The sequence below is a fragment of the Tauraco erythrolophus genome, chromosome 5 (assembly GCF_009769465.1).
Source record: "Tauraco erythrolophus isolate bTauEry1 chromosome 5, bTauEry1.pri, whole genome shotgun sequence".
NCBI classification, from domain to species: Eukaryota; Metazoa; Chordata; class Aves; order Musophagiformes; family Musophagidae; genus Tauraco; species Tauraco erythrolophus.
Genome location: NC_141469.1, coordinates 24,856,676 through 24,877,474, shown reverse-complemented (window position 1 = coordinate 24,877,474; position 20,799 = coordinate 24,856,676). Strand labels below are relative to the sequence as shown.

General features: G+C 38.7%; 1 protein-coding gene across 5 annotated transcripts in view; it reads right to left on the bottom strand.

Annotated features, from left to right (window-relative positions):
• Positions 1-20,799, bottom strand: part of CTNNA2 (catenin alpha 2) — a 492,413-nt gene that overhangs the window by 288,626 nt on the left and 182,988 nt on the right. The gene's annotated exons all lie outside the window — the stretch shown is intronic.

Sequence of the window (20,799 nt, the reverse complement as noted above, 5' to 3'; positions counted from 1 at the left end):
AAGAGTCAGTGAACCCCCATAGCTTGAGGAAATGCAATGCAAGGTCTGTAATAATATATCCTGTAATTCCATTTTGTTGGCTTTAGGGAATTTTCCATGTATTTCCTCATTCCTAATTTTAGAAAACAATTTTCTCCCTTATCAGTTTCTTCAATATAAAAAAGTCATTTCTAGGAACATGAAATACGAATGTCAAAACCCGCCACGCACTACACAGAGTTATTCTCTCTCAGAAGTAACCATGAGAAAGCAATGAACATCAGCACAAAATTCCTGCTTCATAGATCTGAAATTGAATAGGAATCGTTGTAACAAATGGGAGGCTTATTGGTCTTTGACCTACACAAAATGGGTCAATTGATGATCTTTTCCAAAGTCAATGTGCATCTGTTCAGTACCCGCACATTGAAGTTAAGGTACCTGAAGGTGTAGGTGTACTGCACCAACTCACATCTTGACTGAGGAAAAATTTCTGTCGATGGCAGTCCTGGATTTCTGCAAGTCAACTTGGAAATCAGTTCCTAAAATGCAACTGTAATAAGGAAGACAGTGCCACTGTTTTCACACAAGTATCAGTCTGATGAACGCCGAGGAACTAAATGTTCTTGAGACATCAAGAAAAAATACCCCGGCATAACTATTTCTTCAGAAGTTCCCAAGGACATTAGAGAGATAGGGAAGGACAAGAGACCTGGAAATAAGATCAGGAAGGAGAAAGAAGGACGATCGGATGGCAAAACTGAGTGGTACCGGAGAGGGTTGTCTAAAAGAGGTGGAAATTGGCAGCTGATATGAAGTGAATGAGACAGGCTTTCTGCTGGGATGACAGCGTATGATAGTATAATTAAATATTTACCATAATGAGCAGTCACAAGGGAATGTCCATATGCAAAATCCATATTTCCTTCTGACTGTTTGGCCTTGCAACCCTAACACTGCTCTTTTAGCAATGGGGTCTGTGTGTGTGTGCGTATTAAATGTAATTATACACACACGCACTCCAAACCACATGCCAGTTTTCATATGGGATATTAACATTCTTTACAAATTAATTAAGCCTAACAAGATACCCATAATTAGACTGCTAAGGTTTATTATTTCTGTTTTACTATTGGGAAACAGACCCAGTGAGATTAAGTGCCTTATCTGAGTAAATGAATCTCTAAATTATGGTGGGAACACAGTCCAAAGGCCCTGATTCCCAATCAAATGACAATTTAAACTTTGAAGGTTCTATGTACGGGCAGAAAACAAATTTGTCTCCATTTAGTTTTGAACGTGTTCTTTTTCAGCTGAAAAATTACTTCTAAAATTGCATATTAAATGTTTAAGTTGTGAAGCTTTTTCTTAAAAAATTAAATCAATGCAACACCTTTCACAGCTTCCTCTCACTCATGCTCTTAATTTTGTGTTTGCTTTCAGGTGACTTTTAGCAACACATAGTCCATTTACGTTCATCTATATAAGATGAGAGAACAGTGCCTTTACTAAGCCACTGGTCTAATTAACTGAAATGTTTTTGCAGATTGACAAATACATGACATAAATTACAGTTTTTTCCATCCAGCTGTCTGATCAATTTAGGCAGGAGCACATACAGGTACCTAAGCATCATCTGGTTATTTTTTAACCTTCAGCTATACAGGACTTGGTAAAAAGCAATAAGACTTTAGGGACTGTTTCTTCTTTTAGATCACAAATAAACCCTAATTAAAGTACTGAAACGTGACTTTGAGGTGACCATCGTTTTCACAGGCCATTTTGAACAACCACAGATTTAAATATGGAGAAAAACATATATATTTTTTTTAAAAAAGCTGTAGGTAATGCAAGTTGCAAGAGCACAGAGGAACTGAAAGACCATTAGTATAACCTAAAGTGGAAGGTCCTATAGTCATAACGAAAAGAAGCCATATAACAACCTATAGTCAAATCCATTAGCAAAAGTGCATGACCTACTGACCTCAAATCACATTTTCTTACTTCTGTTTTTAATTGCAAGATCACTGAACAACTGTGATTTCAGATCATCTGCATCTAGGTCCTTATAAAACTTCTACATATGGGTGAGCCCTAACGGGTCCTCGTGACAGAGACTATCACAGAACATGTCAGCTTACCTTTGCCTACCAGTCAAGAACTTGAAAGAAAACAAGGCAGTTGTCTTTTTAGGCTTGAAATCCCTCATTATTGATCCGTGGAACATTAACGTATTTCACGGTTTGTTTGTTCCATAAAAATAGTAACTAGATTGTGTTAAAGTGTCACTTTTTAAAGAGACAACAAAACACAAAACAAAGCAACGCAAGCCTCAGTGGGCAATTAGGTTCCACTGATGCTCTTGGGAAAAGGTCATGACTGTCAACTTCCACTTTAGAAAAGCCAAAGTGATTCCTTTACAGCCTCACAACACCGATGTATTTGTCTCTGCTCTTGGCCAGTCCTGTGTACTGGTATACTCTTCAAAAGGTATAGAAATGTCCTCCGCTTTTCGGGAATCTCTTATGTTCTCTTAAAGCTGCAATTGGACCGAGTTCTTCTGTTCTCCTCTCCCCCACCTCTAAAATCTTCCAAGTGCAACAAACCTGTCCTGGCCCTTCATGTTGCTTCTTTAGATTCCCCTGCCTTCTGCCAAGTAGGTGATGGCTTGGTAACTGTTCGCCCTGTATCAGTGTTTCTTACACAGAGACCCAATATTACCAAATGCAGAATTAATGCCTGTAGTCAACATTCCAGAAAGAGAAATTTGAATTTCTACACTAAGCAGCTATGTCAGCAAACATTGTGGTTTTCCATTTGGTATAACTAGCCTTAGATTTTCCTGCTGCCAAAGCAGTAGGCACTCCATAACCACTCAGTTGCTTTCTTCTTGCCAATGTATCTTCCACTGTGACTTACTGCTCTGCTGCAAGTACTCTCAGAACAGACGGCAAACACGGAGGAATTCAAGAACGACCTCCACCAGCAGTATTGGGAAACAGAATAATTTTGACAAAGTGCAAGTACAGCATCACTCTGTCAAACACAACTGATAATGAGCTTGGAATCAGTTTCCAAGCTACTTGAACCGAAAAAGATGAAAGCTGGCCAAACACTGGTTATTTATTACAAAGTGTTCAAAATCTGTCAGTCACATAGGAACCTTTTGACAGATGATACCTTTTCCTTCTCCTAAAAATGACAGATAAAAAGAAAATATCAAGAAAGAAGGATTTTGTTTACTCAGCTCGCCAACCTGCGAGTTGAAAAGCAGTGCCTGCAAGTCCTCTGGTTTCTCTCCTGATCTATAAAGCCCCTCAGAAAAGCTCCAAAATCAGCTGCAGACATCAAGAGTTATCAACCACTTCAGCTACCTGCTCCCCTAAAGTCCTGCTCTATTTCTGGCCCCAGAAGAGGGAAGTGGGTTAAATGGCAGACAAAAATATGAGAATAAACAATTAGTGTTGAAACTATCAAATTCAGACAAGAAATACATATACTTTTTAAACAATGAGAATAATTAATTGCTAGAAAAGTCTGCTAATGGTTATGATAGATTCTTCATAATGGGCCACTTTAAAATAAAGAAAGGATTTATTTCGGGAAGATATGGTCTACTTCGAATGGGAATTTAATGAGGGAAATTCTTTGCTCTGTGTTACAAAGAGGTCAAAACAGATGATCAAAACGATCTTTCCATGATGCACCATCTGTAAATCTATGTGTGTCTTTTGCTAGGAATTGAATTTATGTGCTTCTAAAGGAGGATAACAATGAAAGATACTTCACTAGGGTGAAATGAATTAAAATCATAGGAAATTTTACTTGTGCTGCACTACAGTCTATACCTATGACAGCAAAGTAATGTTTTTTGTTAAGGCAACATGTTGTGCAAAGGCTATGATGCATTTACCATTATGTAGTGCTAATTCAAGTAGCCTAAATTTGAAAAAATAATTTCAAACTGTTCATAACTCCTGAACTGTTGAAACAGCAAAGGATAAAGCAATCTTTAACTTCATGTGATATGCAATGGTATACTAAATACCACAATTGTAAGATATGCAGAAACACAGAAAAATAGAACATAATTGTAGACTTAATATATAGTTACCTGTCTGATAACGATAAGATTTACAGTATCTTAATGACATCCATCGAATTTGCACACAAGGTAATACGGACTCCTAACTTCTGCTGCGTGTCCGCTCCCCCAATACACAAAAATGCATTTCTTTTAGAAATTAAATGTAAATATTTCTTCTTAGTAATACGATGCTGCTACTGTCTTGAAGCCTTTTTTCCACCTATGGTACCTGGGGTACTACTGGGTTTTGGGTTGTTTTCATTTGTGTGCTTCTCAGTGCTGCTTTGTGGTACATAGGGATGTTGTATTATACTTAGCCCTCTAAAATATTTTTCATAGCTTTATGAGCTCTTATTGTGGAAAAGCAGGACCCAACAGTATCTTTCTTCTCTGCTTGCTAATAAGCTTAGTTCTGAGCAATATTCTGTATATCGATTTTTTCCCCATATTTGAAACAAAAAGCTGTCAGAGCTTAAGATTTACAAACAATGTGCATGACATTCTTCTCACTTATTCCCTCTCCTTTTATTCTCCTTCCTCACTTGTTTAATTTTACCATCTACATTTCTTTTATATATCCACCCTCCTTCCCTTCTCCCTGTCTTTATTTTCTCTCCCAAACTACTCCCGCTTTCTCTAGCAACCCCTTTTCACGCAGCTGGCAGGTGCTTGAATTGTGCAGATGGAAGGGCTAAATCTTGTGGTCAGTTTATCAAGGACATGGAGAGAATGAAAAAAAAAAAATAATATGAGAGAGAGAAAATTACTAAACTTCAGAAAATAAATAGAATTACAATAATTTTAGGCTGAATAATGATGCTTACGCTAAGAACAAAAGCACCGCGAGTCACAGAACAGAAGATCATCCTTTGGAAGAATTTATGTTGGAAATGAAAACCTCGAATTTCCAAAATAAATAAACAAACAAAAGACTCTACAAGATGAATTTTTGATTGTGGATCGAAATAGTGTAGGAAAATACAATGTGGAGGGAGGATTTAAATCCTGTCAGATTTTCAAAGCAACTCTTTCTTTCACTATCTAGAGCTCTGATACTCCCTGTCTGAAAATTCAACTTACATTGGCATTTTCTCCTTTCTCTCCTGGTTTAATTTAGCCCTGAATCACCTGTTCTGCTGCTCCTGGGTGCAAGAAGCTGTTAAAAATTTGACGTTCCTCCCACTGTGCTCTAACCGCATTCCAGCTCTTGCTCCTACTGATTGCAAACGAGGCATAGTGATCTCACAGATAAACATATTTATTGTGGTATCGCAACGCATGGTTACACTTACGCCTTGACAGCTAGCAGTACCTATCTAGCAATGAAAATCTTAGGAAGAAGCAACTCTGACACAGAGCACGAAGATTTGGGATGGACAACTCACATCTCCTAAAATGCAGAATTGTCTCCCAGTGGACTCGTATTTATTGTATGTTAAACGGATAGTAACACAGTTTTATGCTAAAGTGCTTCCAATCTGAAAGACGAGACAACGAGCACGCACCGTGTGATGGAGAATGATGAAACCACAAACGTGTGATCAAATTATAATTGCAAATATGGATGGTAAAGAAATGATATTGATGTCAGTTAGTCTTCACGTCTTTTAGCAAAAATCTAGTGTCCTGAACAAGAGACCAGATATCCAATTCTTACTTTGTTATCTACTTCCACCTGTTTGAGTTTTTACATAATTTTGTGTCCAAATTCCTGTGTAATGTGTTAAATAAATTCACATTAAATCTTTGCTTTGGTCTCCCTTGTACACTTGACTTCAGCAGCAGCCAACATCTCCTTTCCACTGCTGGCTATGTTCATCCTCCAATTACCACTAATGACCACCTTGCTTTAAAAAAGATCAAGGGTGTTGAAGGTACATGAAATAAATATACCTGGAGGTGCAAAATAGCTGGCTGAGATACTGAAAAGCAGATGGAAGAAGAAAAACGTGACAGTTTGGGTTTTTTCTGTCTTAGAGAGGAGGGAAGTGAAGACAATAAAGAGAATACTAAAATTATATTGTTTATGAAAAAAAGAGGAAATATACATATGGAGTTTACAGTGGCTGTTTTTACCTCCTTATATTTACAAATAATTCAACACATGGGGGACATTTGAGTGTGATTTTCTGCCCTCTATCCCCTACTCTCTAGTTAAAAGACAGACTAAAAGAACTCATTTACTGATAAATATATAGAAACTTTAATATTTACCAGAATAAGTGTGCTAAATATAGATACTAAATTAAATGTTAAAGCATAAAATATATATATATATTTCTCATCCTGCTTTTACCTTCCCATTACAGACATATTTTTTTGGAAGGAAGGTTATACTTCTAAATTCTAATTCTCATCCTAACAAATATGTTTGGTTTGTTGTTTTTTTTTTTTTTTCCATGCACAGCTCTGTGCTAAAGAGCAGAAACGTTACACTCAAATTTATCATTCCACAAGCTGATTCAGCAAGCATCATGCCATTTCAGACAACAACAGAAATCGTGACCTAGGAGAGAAGTCTGTCTAAAAAAAAAAATAAATCACAGTATAGGGGGCATCAGCTGAAGGAAACCAGTCCACCATCCACATCCCTTTATACTAAGACCATATGTGAGGAACATCATCTCTCTTTCCTGGAGGCACTCTCCTAAGTGCTGAAGCCAGAGCCATCACACTGCAGACACCACACTAATACCACAGCCTCAGATTTTGACATTAATGGGTTTTCTTTAATATATGATGGAGAAAATGTCTCATTTCTCTCCATCTCTCAAAAAGATTTGAAGTTTCCTTAGTCAGCCATGACGGTGCCACCACGTATGATGCCACTCTTACAATTCTGAAGGGAATTACAAAAAATTTCATGGTGTGGAGAAAGCAACAGCTCACTGTATGCACAGAAAAGAAACCTCCAACTAATGTGCAAAACACTGTTATTTATTTTCACAGGTGGGAAACTGAGGATCAGATATGACTTTAGCGAAGTCACGAGAGATAAAAAAACAGGACAAACAGTAAGTTCAATCCTCGCTGCTTCAAGTCCTCCACAACAGTCCCCAACTGTCATCTCTCAATGTTGCAGGGGTATAACAGCTGCTTATTCTACAGAGAGCTGGAAATAAGAAGACCTATAAGAGGACATTAGGACACATTGCATGTTGGACACTGTAATCCAACCTATTCCCAACATCACAGTTGGCTGACAGCACCCCGAGGGCTGCAGAGGACAAGGCAGCTGCTGGGCCAGGCACAGTGGGCTTTGCCAATCTATGCTGCCAGTTAGCACATGTCTGGTAAATGCAAATTAAAAGCTGATACCAACAGGAAAGAAGAATCCCTGCCTCGCCATGCACTCCTTGTACTCAATCCATGATGCTCCCTTTTCTCTTCACGTGCCATAGTCATAGGATTTGGCAGAAAGACTTTCAAACTACGAAGTTTAGAAGAAGTTACTTATCACATACAGGACATGATGGCTTCCCTTTATTCATTTAAACCCATTAAAATACAGATATTAATTAACTATGATCTATTATCTCACGAGTAGAAAGAAATGCACTCCAGTGTCTAAGTGCTACAGCTCCAGCCCTTTCCTCACATTCTTTGTTGTGAGGAAAAGGCTGTGAGGAAAATTTCATAGAATCATAGAACGGCACAGGCTGGAAGGAACCTTAGAGATCACCTAATCCAACCTCCCTGTCATGGGCAGGGACGCCTCTCAACTAGACCAGGCTACTCAAGGCTCCGTCCAGCCTGGCCTTGAACACCTCCAGGGAGGGGCATCCACAACTTCTCTGGGCAATTTATTCCAAAGTCTTACCACCCTCATACTGAAGAATTTCTTCCTAAGATCTAATCTAAATCTGTTCTCCTTCAACTTAAACCCATTTCCCCTTGTCCTATCAGTGGACACTCTTGTAAAAAGTCCCTCCCCAGCCTTCCTGTAAGTTCCCTTCAGGTACTGGAAGGCAGCTATTAGGTCCCCCCGAAGTCTTCTCTTTTCAAGGCTGAACAATCCCAGCTCCCGCAACCTGTCCTCATAGCAGAGGTGCTCCAGCCTTTCTTCTTCAAAGAAGAAATTTGCATGAAAGTTAAAGAGGACACCTGACACATATGTACAGACACTTAAACATTTTTTTAAGCCCATTCCCACTGTTGTTTAGCGAAATGTTGGCGTCTATCACAAAAGCAGCAATAAAGTAGGCTGTTACAACTTTACTAATGAGAGGAAAAATGTGGATAAATGCTCCTGACTGTAGAAAACTGTAGCAGAGATATTTTAATTGCTGTTTGTATTGTGGCATGTGCTTCAGGCTACACCAAAAACAAAGGGCAGATCCCTACCTGTTACTCATTAAGCCAATTTTCTAATACACAATAAGCCATTAACGTAGTAATGAATATTCTGTAAAAGCAATTGAAGAAAATAGAAGCGCTACACACCATAGTCAAGCCCTTTTCCGTAGCACACAAAATTTGTTCTCTACTTCACGGGATATCCGTGATTTTTCAGTTTTTCTTCCACAAGGTACTTTTATAAGCAAGCCAGAGGATTTACCCTGACTTCGCTCTCTCTCCATACTAAGACAGACAAAAAACTAAGAGCATGTGCTGCGGCACATTTCCTTCTTACAAAACAAACTTCTGGCAACTTCAGCAAGAATATAGATTCCTGTAGCATTCAGTTAACCTCTTGGGCAAAACAGTATTTCTAAGTATATCTCCATGAATTTGTAGACAAGAAACAGGCAGTATAATTTTGTGTTGGCTTTGAAATACACAAAACTATTTTATTGGGCCGACATAGCTTTCGGCACTGACTCTCTGAAGTACCCAGTAACGCAGAAAGAAGAAAAGACAAGGCTGGAATTAATTTACTCTAGTGCCATCGATGGGCTCCAGCTCTTTACATGTAGTACGAAGTTCTATTCCTTTCAATTCACACGTATAATTACGTTTCATTTCTGTTACACAGACTCTGCAGGAAGGCTTTTGTTGGTGGGAGCTTTTCTCCTTTTTCTTCACATTTCTCTTGGCTCACAGGAAGACAGAGGTCATTATGAGAGACAGCAAGAAGTTTTTTTTTTCCCGAAACAAAACTTTATGCCATAAAAGTATAATGCAGCTTTTGTTTCTAAGCCTTTGCATTTGGTGGAATGAGACACAGCTACAAGCTAAACATTCAACATGTCTTGCAGGATATAAAGAAGCCAAGCTAAAATCTTCAGGTTTCAGGTACTATTTTATTTTACTTTATTTTAGAAGTGCACGTTTCTGCCTCAGAGAGCTTTGCCTCCTGTTGGCATTCATAGAATCATAGAATGGTTTGGGTTGGAAGCGACCTTTAAAGGTCATCGGGTCCAACTGCCTTGAAATAAGCAGGGACATCTCCAACTAGACCAGGTTGCTCAAAGCCTCACCCAGCCTGACCTTGAACACTTCCAGGGATGGGGCATTTACAGCTTCTCCAGGCAACCCGTTCCAGTGCCTAACCACCTTTATCGTAAGAAATTTCTACGTTATATTTAGTCTGAATCTACCCTCTTTTAGTTCAAAACCATTATCCTTTGTCCTTTCACCACAAGCCCTATTAAAAAGTCTGTTCCCATCTTTCTTATAAGCCTCCTTTAAGTATTGAAAGGCCACAACAAGGTCTCCCTGGAGCCTTCTCTTCTTGAGACTGAAGAGCCCCAACTCTCTCAGCCGTTCCTCATAGCAGAGGTGCTCCAGCCCTCAGATCATTTTTGTAGTCCTCCTCTGGCCCTGCTCCAACAGGTCCATGTCTTTCTTGTACTGAGGACTCCAGAGCTGGATGCAATACTCCAGGTGAGGGAATTATTACACCTGGTGATGTTACCATTTCATGGCATATCGTCTGATAGCATTGTCTGGCACAATTGCACCAAGGACAGTGTGACTTCCCAGAAACACAAATCCCTCTGTGTGTAGGGGTTACAGATAAGATCGTGGCTTCATCTCTTGCTCCCTGACTCTCACACGTTATTTTTTTTTTAACAGTGCAAAATCCACCCATCTGGAATAGATCAAGGAGATGCAATGACATGAATATGCAAAGCTGATCTGTTCTTAAATCACTGCAATATAGGATTGAAGCCCTAGCATTTCTTTGACGCTGTCTGGATGAATCCACAATTCTGCAGTGGCTTTTTCATATACTTCAGTTTCTGATGACAACGATAATTTAACCTATGCTAATAGATGACTGCCAATTGATGTTACAGTTGTCAGGCAGGAATGAAGTTATGGCTGCTGTAAGTTTGTTTCTCAAAGACGAAATCCTAAATATAACTATAGCAACACAGTATACTAGTCCATAGGATCTATCCTACTTTTACAGTCAGGTAACTCCAAAATATTCCCGCTGTTTCGCTTAAAAAAAAAAAAAAAAAAAAAAAATTCAAAAGTTAGCTAAAAGAATCAGGGGAGGGATTAGACATTCAATGATAAGATGAGTAGAGAGACTTTTTGTGTGACCAGATATCAGGAATCAGAAGTTTTCACTGACTTCACCAAATCATGCATTTTTATCGTTTATTTAGTTCAAACTCAACATCTGACGCATGGTTGCCTTTGATTCAAGACATTCACAGTGACAAGAAAAAAGTTTACTGTTAAAGATTAATCATGTTCTTCTGTTCCCACTCTCCTTCTGCTCTTAGCTTTAGGAGGATGCATTCAACTGTAGCTTTATTTTCATATTATGAAAAAAACTGATTTAGATTCCATTTATTTGTAATTTATTATTCCACATTTCTTACTCAATAGACACAAACATGCATTCTGCATGTAATAAGCATTCATTTCATTCTTTATTTTTGTACTTGACTAATAAATGGCAACTACTTTCACAAATTTCTTCTGTTTATCCAAGATTCTAAAACGTATAAGTTTGTTGTCTTCTTCTTTGCTCTTCTCAACTTTAAAATGTCCTCATGGTCAGTATCTCTAAATTTATTATCACTTGGCAAAATTCTTTCTCCTGCCTTCCTGGTTTTCGTACAGCAAGCATGACTACTTACCCTTTCTCAACTGTTTTAAGGCACAGCTCCAACCCTCACCGTGCCCTAAGAAAATGTACGTGCTGTACACCCTACTTGATCATCCACACATTCTAACATCCAGCTATGACATTTTCCTCTTTAGCATAGATGATTTTCTCCTTTACTCTTGTCATTGAGCTTCAGTCTGTGTAAAGCCTACTATAATCAGGAACAGAGGACCTGCCATTCCAAAACTGACCACCTTTATCAAATCACAGTCATTAATAATAAAAAAAGAAATACATCCAATTTTTTCTGATCAAAATATCTCATGCATTTCTTATCCGGAGCTAACAAAGCTGTATTTTCATGGTAAGTAGCAATACTTCCCACATGATTCCCATCAATGTCTACAGAATTCTAGGCTTTTATTTTAAATGATATTAAAAAAGAGATTGTCATTTATAGTTGCAAAGATAACTGCTGAAACATGAAAGCCAGAAAATCAATGCCATAGCTGCCTCCTAAGCCTGACAGCTGCAGTGCCTCTGCTGATGCTCAGAATGAGATGCCAACCAGCCACAGTGAATACTTTAAAAAAAAAATAATTAAAAACAAAACACAAAAGCAACTTTTCTCACTTTTTCAGACTGCATCCTTCCCGCTTGCTGTTGCTCCTAACGAACTTGCAAACTTGCAAGTAAACTCCTTTCTTTTCTGCTTGTCTAGTGTGCCACTTTCTGATGATAAAAAGACACAATTAGAAAGAACTGGACTTGAAAAGCACTCCTCTTTCTAAAGGCAAGCACAGTGTCCTGCACAAAGGAAAAAAGACAAAAAGATGCGACCAGAGGGGAGGAAGGGGAAGGAGGGTGGATCGCTTAGTTCCACCTTTATGTTCACTTTGCTATTGCAAAGCTTTTTATCTTTTCTGGACTTTCACCAACAGCAGCACATTTCCCCATCTGTAGCTCTTCAGCTGCAGGCAGGTAACAGGTATCCCTGACCTGAAGGGTGCAAAATACATTTGTGTGACCTCTACATACAGCACTGAAGTCACTTCTTTTACCGGTGAAGGATGTAATGGCTGCGACATCAAACGGTAGACCTCTCTCTGAGAACACGATCTGCCCCGCTCAGAAAATGTTACCTCGTCTGAATCTAAGATTCAAAATCCAATTCTCAAAACATTTATTTCAACAAAAAACCCACATCCTCTTTCAACACAGAGGTCATCAAACACTTCAGCTATATAGCTGCTGATGGGTTTACCTGAGTAAATTATTATTAGGAGGACAGATAAATCCATTGGTGAGCTGAGAGTGCTGAAAGAGTGCAGAATAGTAAAACTACCATGCATCAGCAAAATCCTGACAGTCAAGGGGTTAACTACAATATTAGAATGAAACATTTAACAGCAATCCCTTTTTATGGTCAATTATTTGCAAATGGGTAGATAAGCAAAGTAAATGAATGTGACATTTTCCTTTCAATGAACTAAATACTGAATACCACGTCACCAGTAATTAATTAGACAATTCAGCTGTATAGTGAATGAATGAAGTAAATATAATAGTATAAAATATAGTACCTCTTTAAAGAAACTTTATTTCTTACTAAAGGAACAGGCAACAGTGGAATTAAAAGTGGGCAAACCTCAGTTATTCAATTCATCAGCAATTAGAGCAGCCCTACAGAGTCAGTTATTGTCCTATGATTGACTACATCTTTCCATAGTAATGGGCATTGCATTCAGAACTGAAGGATGATATTTTATGGACTGCTGAAAGCTTTTAATTCCTTTAGAGCACATTAAAACATAGTCAGTCTTTTAGCCATTTTAACCTTGTTTAGCACAAATGGTTGAACTTGAAATTCATCGACTTATATGGTCCATGGAAGATATCATTGAGAATTGCTGTACTGGATTTTTTTTTTTTTTTGAGCTTGTAATGCATTTAATTATTAATGTCCCTCTATCATTTATGGCCCATTGTTTTTCAGATTTCCCACATCTTTCACCTTATCTGTCCAAAGAGTTACAGGAGCCATAACATAATATTCCAGATATAGACAAAGACATTTGCTGTTATCACTAGACCCTGCATTAGTCAAAAGTGTCTATACTTTGAGTCTTGGTGGTTATACAAATACCCAAGGTTAAACTGAATAATGACCTGAGGGCAAAGCTATCATATACACAACACAGTCAGTTTTGATACACTATATGCTCATACTCCATAGAATATATTTTTCATGCCTATACATAGGCATTATTTTAGTTGTTCTTCCTTTAGGGTAAGATGACCTCTGAAAGTAATTTTATTTATGTTTCTGCTATCTACAGTACAAATTCAGGAACACGGGTTAACTATCTGATTTTCAGTAACAAGAAGGCCTATAACCTTCACAGGTTATTAATTTTCATAAGTTTGTCTTGAACAACTCCAGTGTTGTTAGATTTTAATCTGTGATCTGCAAAAGCTGATCTCCTTTCTGCAAAATTCAACAGCAGAGTGACAAGCAGGACTTGCCTTTGAAATAGAAAAGGGGAAATAAAAATCCCATAAAAACTAGCCCCATTCATCTAGCCAATACTTTTCTTTTACTCCTAGATATGCTAAAACAATGATGTCTTTTGTAACATTGCTGAAGGAGTCAAGGATGGTTTATTTTTTCCTGTACAAGAAAAAAATCATATAAATAAAACAACACAGTTATATATTCGTCTTTCTTTGAATCATTAGCTACTAGCCACAGTTTTGTAAATAAAACTGGACCATGTCTTAGAATCATAAAATGGTTTGGATTGCAAGGGACCTTCAAGATCGCCTAGTTCCAACCCCCCTGCCATGGGCAAGGGATACCTGTCACTACACCAGGTTGCTCAAAGCCTCATCCAACCTGACATTGAACACTTCCAGGGATGGGGCAGACACAGCTTCTCTGGGCAACCTGTTCCAGTGCCTCACCATCCTCAGAGTGAAAAATTTCTTCCTTAGATCTAATCTAAATCTCCCCCTTTCAGTTTAAAGCTATTGCCCCTTGTCCTATCACTACACACTCTTTCCAGCTTTCCTGTAGGCCCCCTTTAAGTACTGGAAAGCTGCTATAAGATCACCCCGGAGCCTTTCTCTTCTCCAGGCTGAACAACCCCAACTCTCTCAGCCTGTCTTCATAGCAGAGGTGCTCCAGCCCTCAGCTCATTTCTGTGGCCCTCCTCTGGACCCACTCCAACAGCTCCATGTCCTTCTTGTGTTGGGGACCCCAGAGCTGAACGCAGCACTGCAGGTGGGGTCTCATGAGAGCAGAGCAGAGGGGAAAAAATCCCCTCCCTTGACCTGCTGCCCACGCTGCTTTTGGTGCAGGTCAGGATACGGCTGGCTTTCTGGGCTACAAGAGCACATTGCCAGCTCATGCTGAGCTTTTTTTATTGTCTTACAATAAACAAAGACCTGCTGGTTGGTATTTCCCAGCTGCACACCCAAAACTAAATTCTCATCTCTCGGCTCAGTATAATGTACTCCAGGCCCACAAGAGCAGCCCCAAATCAAGCACAGTGCTCTGAGCCTCACCACCATCATCTGCCAACCTCCAAAGGGAATAGTTGGACCCTGTAAGAGGATGTGGAAAGAGTGAAATAGCTGTAGAAGTAAGTCATCAACTGAGTTCATGGAGCAGCCAGATTTAAAATGTATGTGTTGAAGGCCTCAAGGTGACTGATGATCAGGGAAGTCTAGGTTAAAAGGGCTTTTGCACAGGCGCCTACAATTTTTTCAACTTTCTGTCAATGCTACATAAATCGATATGACCCCAAATATTATCGCTATGGGAAAAAAAAAAAAAAAAAACAACAAACAACAAACCAAAACCAGAACGATTATATTGGATGAAAAGAACGGAACAGTAGAGATAAGAGCCCAAAGCTCTGCATACTTGGTAAGTACTAGCATGTATATAAATACATATTATATACCTTGAGTAGAAAAAATGTAAGGGTTCATTTCCTGCAATATAAGCCCATTAATACCATTAAGAAAAAATAAAATTTCAAACTGTTGAAAGTGCTAATTTATATAGATTTCAACAGCCTGTGAGATTGTGTTAACATCACTGATACATCGACTGGATCCCACCTCACCTGCTTTCTTTGCTGATCTTTGAGGAAAATTATCTGACAAGATATCAGGAAGCCCAGAGCTCCCAGACTGCAGCAACTGGTGGAATTAATACTCTCCCCAATTTTGGGGGAATCAAGAAGTCAAGCTGATGCAGGTAATGAGAACATTATGCCGTTTTCAAAATAAATCTAGAAAATACAGAACATTTGGCACTGATCATCAAACTGATGAGAAGTCCTGCATTTTCTGCTGTGGATACAATAAAAGTTGGCATAGCAAGAAGACTGTTTCTGTAAAGAGTATCTGGATATCTTTCAGCTTCACCAGCAAACGCTAATGGCTTAGCTTCAGCAGCTAAGAATTTTTTCATTCCCTTCCTGGGCATGCTCTCACACAATCCTAATTACTACAAAAGATCAATTTAGCACTTTCCAGTGAAGCATTAAGTGGCACAGCTCACATCAGCTTTAATACAAAAAAGCAGACACAAAACAGCAAACTAAGGAGTTCAGTATGGTAAACTCCTTATAACCTTGAACATACCTCTCTGTACATAAAGCAGGATCAGGCACATTAAAAAATATCAAGCTTTTTTTCCTTTCATTTTTCCTTTTAAATTTTTATGTTCTTCATAACTTGTTTGTGATGTTGCTTGATAACTCACAGAAATAAAAGAATTCATTGACTCTTGCAAAATAAAAAAAATCGTGTGAATAGAGAAAAAGCAACAAAGGGAGTAAAGATATTTGAAAACACTTTCCATTGCATAGCTCTATGCAATGGATGTGTTATGTTATGACCTATGCCTTTCAATAAAGATATATTCTCTACTGGAAAACAAAATGAGATAAAATCAAAATTTAAACTTCAGGAAAAATAAATCTGAATCTGCTTAAACTTTCCAAATATAACAAAGTCAGTATAAATATGTGATCCATTTTGAAAAACACATGCATGGAACCACCTTAGAAATAAAATAATGAAAATATTCGTTCATGTATCCTCATATAACTTTGGATTTACTTACCAAAAAAAATATAACAAAGAATAACAGTAGCCAGTTAACCAGAACACCTCATATACACATTTTTAATATCTGCAAAAAGAAAGTACTGGAAATAAAACTTTTCCACTAACTTTTGAACAAATGTATTTCAGTCTCATCTTCCTTTACAAGCTGTGATTTAGCACAGGGTGGGAAAGCATTCTAGGGAACCATCACTCCACGCTTGTTCTATGGATATATTTTTTTTCCTAGGCACCTCCTGTTGCCTCTGCTGTTCTGTTTTCACAAAGCTGTAGGAATCTTCTTAGAAAATGTTTTCCTAAGAAGTTATGTAATTCATTGGGCATATTGAATTACAGGGAAAAAAAAATAGAAAATGCAAGAGCCTAGTCCCACAGCCTTCTTTCAGAGCTGGGAATATAGAGACAGCAGCTTCCATGTGCAAAGGCTTATATATGTACGTGTGTATATATATGTATATTTAGGTCTGGTAATTCAGTACAAGTTGAACAGAATGTATTTTCTATACAGGAAGTAAAAAAATCAAAACAAAAGTAAAACCTGCTCAGTATGGTCACGGAATAGCCAAGTATAGTCCTAAAATTTCTGCATAGTAATGAAGAGAAACCAAAACTTTCAAAGCAAAATAAGAACAAATTTAACACAGTACTACTTTTACATTCAACATCACATTTTATACCCATACAGCAGTATAATGACAGCACCACGTCAACAACTAAGTCTGCTTAGACCCTCCAGTCCAATTTTATAAGAAACCAGAGCTCTAATCGTTCATGCCCTCAGAGAAGTACAGGCAAACTATATACTTCATTGCTCGGATTTTTTCTATAAATAATCCACACTGAATACTCAACACAGAATGACAGTAAGTGATCGAGACTACAGAAGGAGTAGTTTTTAATTTTTAATTTCCGAAGTTTCACTGGTTTGTGTCATAATCGCTCCGTTACCTCTATTTATCTTTCCTGCTTATATCTGCTAATAAAAACGTAATTACTAAGGTATGTGTATTTAGATTATGAGATATAGATGTGTGTGTATATATATATCTCTAAAATGTCTGCTTATTCATTACCTCACCTAAATGAAGCATTACGTCACAAAGAGACTAATCTATGACAAACTATTCCCAAGGGTTTTGAAAAGTTCCTGCACAATATTCAGTATAAATGGAAAATTAATGAGGAAAGTTGTTTAAAAATTGTCTGCGGTTTCCCATGGGCTTAAGATTAAAATTTTGAAAGTGTATGCAAGCTCATTTTGATATGTTATGGTCCTCAGCAATAAATAAGTCATATTGTTTCTCAAAATTACTACTCAAATAATTTTCCGGCATTTTTGTCATTTTTCACATTATCATAGCATCTCAACAGACTGTCTAATACAATAAACGCTTACTGAAACTATATGACCTCTACAAAATAATCCTTTCAGATTTTGTTTTCCAAGTTAATAGACCTAGGAGCGGTTAGCTATATCGTCCATGAGTACGTGTACAGATAATATGTAAACTCTAAATTTAGAGAGACCCAATATGCAATGTGACATAAGTATACGTATGTAAACAGAAAAAAAAGTAAAGAATGAATACATAAACAAATGAAAGAGTAAATATCTGGTCCAATTTTCACAGAAAGAAAAAAAGTCAAACAGGAGAAGGAAGAGAGCGGTGGTTTTCCTTTTTTGATCCTAGGTATTCAAGCTCTAGAGATCATCAGGAGATGCTGCAAACTCCAGTAGACTAAACTAATAAATTATTTTGATTCTAAGACAGAAAGGGTAACAAGCACGATGGTCTTCTGGTTAAATTACTTGCGGGGCAGTTAGAAAGTCTGCTTGTACTATATTCCTACTTTAGCATTCCTAACTTAGCATGATCTCAAAAGACAACAAGAACTTAAACCCCATTAAACGACACGGATAACTTCAGGCTCGTTAGGAGCAATGAGACTTCTTTCCCATTTTTTAGCTTCTGGTGTACTTTCTGATGTCCTAAAGGCATCACAGATTTCCTCTGTGCTGGATTCTCTCAGTTTTACACAGAGTCCGGTTGGAGCTCACTCTTCAGTTTTTCCAAAGAGACAACAGGCAGAAGAGCCATCGCATCACCTGTACTGTAAACCATTTATAGTCCAAAAGTAATTTCAAGCAAACTCATTTTTTTCATTCTACTTGCGAGCTGGGTTTGTGTGGCGGGGTTTTGGCAGCTGGGGAGGGGCTGAGAAGATGGCTCCTGTGAGGAGACATGAGGCGCTTTCCCACCTCCAAAACCCATCGGACCCGTTTCCAGTCAGGTCGGACCCATCCCTCCCCTCCGGGCAGGGCTGAGCCAGTCGCGTCTCCGTGCGTCCCCAGTGTAAGGCAGCGGCAAAGGAGCCGGAATAGGGCAGGACCTGCAATGAAGAGCAGAGGGAGGTGGGGGCTGCTCCCGGGGCATCCACCAGGAGGAGTTTGTCCTGCTGGGACCGCCGAGGTTTGTCAGGCCGGATGGGCCCAGCACGGCTGCAGCAGAGATAGGACTGAGATCTGAGAGAAACAGCCACGCAGACACCAAGGACAGTGAAGATGGAGAGGGAGAAGGTGTGCTGGAGCTGAGATTCCCCTGAAACCTGTGGGAAGATGGCAGGTGGCCCCCTTGCTGCCTGTGGAGATTCACGGTGGAGCAGAGATCCACCTGAACTCCACGATGGGGCAAAGATGTCTGTGCCTATGGGAGGTCACAGAGTATTGTCTTCATGGGAAGGACCCCCTACGCTGCTGGAGACTGACAACGAAGCAGAGATGCATCTGCAAACCGTGGAGGACTCCATGCCAGAGCAGGTGGCTGTGCCCTAAGAAGCTATGACTGTAGGAAAAGCCTGTACTGGAGCAAGCTGATCACTCCTTGCATCCTGCAGGAAGGACTTACATTGGAAAAGTTCGTGGACTGTTTCCTGTGAGGAGGGATCCCACATTGAAGCAGGGGAAGAATGTAAGGAGTCCTCCTTCTTTAGAGAAGGAGCAGCAGAAAAAATGTGTGACAAACTGACCTGCAACCCCCCCATTCCCAGTCCCCCTGCGCCACTGGGGAGGAGGTAGAGCCAGGAAGAAGGGACGGGTGGGGGGAGGTGTTTTTAAGATCTGGTTTTGTTTCTCCTTATCCTCTCTGAATGAATTGTTAACAAATCAAATCGATTTTGTCTCCAAGCCCAGCCCGTTTTGCCCAGACAATGGTTGATGGTGAACCCTCCCTGTTCTTATCTCAACCCTCAGGTCTTTAGTTTACATTTTTCTCCTCTCCACCCCCATTGAGGGGGAGGAGTGAGCGAGTGGTTGCATTGTACCTTAGCTGCTGGCTGGGCTAAACCATGACAAATTGAATTATATAAAAAGCAAGAAAGCCAGGCTACCTGACCACTAGCTAGTCCCTTTTCCTGTTGCACTCACTTTCACAAGGAAATTTCTCTATTTCTCTCAGTTTATCACCTAAATGTTCTTGTTGCTGCTCAAGTATGTTGCTGGAAGGGAAATTACATCATACTTCGCATCCTCTGCTCAAAATGTGAGATACAGATTTTCACTAATGTCAGTGAAATTACTTGTGGATATAGAAATACTGTAATTTTTGCTTCAGTCATCCAAAACACTAACCTATTGACTGGGTGTGAATCAACGATGATAAATACACAATTTCACGTTTCCTCCATAAGAAATTATAGGTCAAATTATGTAACACATGAAGCTTCTCAACTGAGTATTATTTAAGAATATTAGAAAATAGAGTTTTGGAAATGCAATTTTTCCTCTGTCATCAATACTAACAGCAGGGTTTTTTTTAAGCAAAGCATTACAGAACTTGCACTGAACATTTCCTTTCTTTGATTTAATTCTTAATCCGAAGTGAACTATAAGTTTTTGTGCATTATAATCCAACGAAAGTGTTGTAATCAGGCTCATTGTGTGTGTGGGGGGGAGAGGGAATGAGGAACATGCTTGGGTCTGAGTATATTTAAAGGAGAGCTGAGAAATTTTCTAGTGAAAGGCTCTGTTGATAAATGGTGGTTAGGAGAAGAAAATTGGTTATTCAATGAACAAGTGGTGTGTAATTTATTTTACTTCATTAGATGCTGAATTCTTCAAACACTGCTAGGAATTAGAATGCTTTGAAACTAATTATTGTAAGTACATTTAATCATAGCTTTGAAGTTACTTTCAACGTAGCGTGCTCTTTTAGATTAAATTATATCTCTCTGCCATTCCACTGAAACTACCCTGTTCAAGGGCAGAAGAGAAGCAACAAAAAAAACCCTGTTAAATGTTATAAGTAAACATAACAATAGTTTTGCCCTGTTTTTTCAGAACTATTTCCATAATCTCCTACTGCTACAAGTGTACCAGTTCCCACAGAAACTTGAGTACGATTTTGAATACATAAACATTACCATAAAAGTAAACAATTATGTTGTTATAGATAGTACAAATAATTGCAAGCAAAGAAGCAAAATAGCAGGGAGCACAAAGATGAGCAAAAATGCACTTGCAAGGTGCACGGATTTGCTGGAGCAAAGATTAAAGGAGTTTAATACACTCTCTCCCTCACCCTTC